The sequence below is a fragment of the Culex pipiens genome, chromosome 2 (assembly GCF_016801865.2).
Source record: "Culex pipiens pallens isolate TS chromosome 2, TS_CPP_V2, whole genome shotgun sequence".
In the NCBI taxonomy this organism is placed as follows: Eukaryota; Metazoa; Arthropoda; class Insecta; order Diptera; family Culicidae; genus Culex; species Culex pipiens.
This window is the reverse complement of record NC_068938.1, coordinates 198822821-198825940: the sequence shown is the minus strand read 5'-3', so window position 1 is coordinate 198825940 and position 3120 is coordinate 198822821. Positions and strand designations below refer to the sequence as shown.

The 3120-nt window shown below is 35.8% G+C and overlaps 1 long non-coding RNA gene across 1 annotated transcript; it reads left to right on the top strand.

Annotated features, from left to right (window-relative positions):
• Positions 1-358: 358 nt before the first annotated feature.
• LOC120412756 (uncharacterized) lies at positions 359-1881 on the top strand. The gene is made up of 3 exons (XR_005604858.2): positions 359-757; positions 1372-1740; positions 1818-1881. It is a non-coding gene; the product is annotated as an uncharacterized LOC120412756 (long non-coding RNA).
• The last annotated feature ends 1239 nt before the right edge of the window (positions 1882-3120 follow it).

Sequence of the window (3120 nt, the reverse complement as noted above, 5' to 3'; positions counted from 1 at the left end):
TCTATGAAAAACATGCAAAATTTGGACAGTATTGTGATCTGAGTTATCGGGGTCATAAGGCATCAACGAAGGAAATCCTTCTCCGCGCTGTTTAGCAGGACGAACCTGTGTACTGGCCATCAACGTATATTTCAACTCCAGCCTCCAGCGATAAACTCATTGATTTATACTGTCACAAATCTCACCAAAATCCAAAAAGGAACAAACTAAAATTCAACAAACTATTATTTACAAGACAAACTAATAAATAAATAAATAAATAAATAAATAAATAAATAACAAAGCTACTCATGCACAAATAACAAATTAAAATTAAATCATGCAAATAAATAATTAAAAAAACAAAAACTACGAACTCCGGAGCATGCCTATTTACAAAAACAAAGTCATTCGCGGATTGTGCATGAAACATTTCATCGTTGTCAGAGTTGTTTTAAGCACTCTAGTACTTCTTTTCTACTGTCATTTCATCTGTGTACGTGCGTATCTGACATCGGCTGTCAAACGATATTGTGTTATTGTGGAACAAACGTGGTGCTTTCCAATAAAAGTTCAATTCTGAAAATTTCAGGATTTTGGACACTTTTCCGACTTATTTTCTTCAAAATTTTTGGTTAACTAAACGCAGAAAAGCATTGGCCAAATGAATTCAATGCGAAGTTTAATTTTCAAGTGTCGTTCCTGGGGTTTTTTGATTTGTTCTTTTCTTGGGAAAGTTGATTATTATGACTATGAGGAAAATATTATGCGGTTCAAGGTAAGTAGTGTGAATTATCTTCTTTTCAGGGAAACTGAATTCTATTGTGTTTTTTTTATTTGTGGTGAATCATCTGATTACAGTGTAAAATGTTAGACAAAGTGTCTTTAGTTGACCCAATCAAGGTCGTAAAATTCTCATTACCAGCCAATTTTACACACATCTGCCACTCGATACCTCAGTTTCCTAAACACACCACTAAAGACTTATTAACAGTGGTGTGATTAGTTCTACCTAAGAATCAAGCAACATAAACATGCAAAACTGCTGCCAAAAGTATTCTACTCATTCATTTCATTCATTCTTTTCTTACATTCATTTCACTTATTTACTATTCATTCATTCATTGTAACATTCTTTTTCACATTCCAAAAGTTCATTCTTTGATTCATTCATTTTCACTCATACAAATCAGCAACAGTAAAGTCGCATTTGCAAACTCCTACCATGACACAATTCACGTGTCAACACCAACACTAACGTGGCTTAGCGATGATTGAGAATGAGTAATAGAGTTCTTAGACGATGCTTTAAACGAAAACTACTACCTCATTCCAATATCTGCCAACGTCTTCTCACCATTCAGCTCATTAAGCCATTCTACTACTTCACAGGTACTAAACACCTGCCACCTTCACGACTGGTCACCAACTATAGCGCAATACACGGTTTGAAGAACTTTTACAACCATGTATGCAGCTGGCTTACAGTACGTGCTCAATTTTGAGAACTGGCTCACCATCTCTACGGATACCTGAGACCAGACTCGATTTTGCAAACCTCGTTGCGTAAACTTCTACTAAACTTCAACTATTTTGTTCCGGAACTTCAACTTTAACAACTTTTGCCAACTCTGGGCTTAAAATTGGGTCCTGCCTGCTGCAGTTTTGACCCGGAGTCCTGGATGCACCCAACTACGTTAGCATGGAGCTGTAATGTACAGTATTGGACGACGTAGCACTCTAAAAGAATTGTTTACAGAGGTAACTATTCGCCAATCGTACCAGATCTCCTTCACTAACTAGCTGCCGATCACTCACTCCAATTTTTTCCATTACAGGAAACTATTAGGCCGATAACATCGCACCTTACTCCAACAACGCGCGCTCCTTCAACTTCTTTAAGAGCGAGTTTTTCACCGATGTGAAACAGGTCGTATCGAGGTGCTCCGATTTGAATGAAACTTTCAGGGTTTGTTTGTCTATACATGAGATGAACTCATGCCAAATATGAGCCCTCTACGACAAAGGGAAGTGGGGTAAAACGGGCATTGAAGTTTGAGGTCCAAAACACATGAAAAATCTTAAAATTGCTCGCATTTCTGTAAAACTTCATCAATTCCAACTCTCTTAGATGCATTCGAATGGTCTTTTGAAGCCCTTCAAAATGTGCTATAGACATCCAGGATTGGTTTGATTTTTCTCATAGCTTTTGCGAATTACTGTTAAAAATGGATTTTTTTAAAACCTTAATAACTTTTTGCAACAGCCTCCAACACCCATACTCCCATAGGTCAAAAGTTAGGGAATTTCATGGACTATAAGCCTACGGTATTAACTTTTTGGCCAATCGCAGTTTTTCTCATAGTTTTACGATTTTTCTATAACAAACATTTTACAACGTTGGTTTTTGCCCTGTAGGCTTCCATAGCGGCACTTTTTGGTCTCAATTTTGACATATTCGGAATCCTCGGACAATTTCACGTAAGTTAGAAGTATTGGAGTTGTAATTTTAATTTAAAAAATAATTAAATAAAACATTTTTGAAAAAAGAAATAGATCTTATTTACCCTATGATCAATACGTCAAATGCTGTATCAAGTAGGCGAATTCTTGCTTTACCCATAATCCAACAAAATGCTAAATAATATTTTAATTAATTCTAAATGGCATTTTTTCCAATCAAATTCGAAATTCCAACACCTCAATCTAATGTAAAATTTTCTGAGGATTCCAAATATGTCAAAATTGAGACCAAAAAGTGCCGCTATGGAAGCCTACAGGGCAAAAACCAACGTTGTAAAATGTTTGTTATAGAAAAATCATAAAACTATGAGAAAAACTGCGATTGGCCAAAAAGTTAATACCGTAGGCTTATAGTGCATGAAATTCCCTAACTTTTGACCTATGGGAGTATGGGTGTTGGAGGCTGTTGCAAAAAGTTATTAAGGTTTTAAAAAAATCCATTTTTAACAGTAATTTGCAAAAGCTATGAGAAAAAGTCAAACCAATCCTGGATGTCTATAGCACATTTTGAAGGGCTTCAAAAGACCATTCGAATGCATCTAAGAGAGTTGGAATTGATGAAGTTTTACAGAAATGCGAGCAATTTTAAGATTTTTCATGTGTTTTGGACCTCAAACT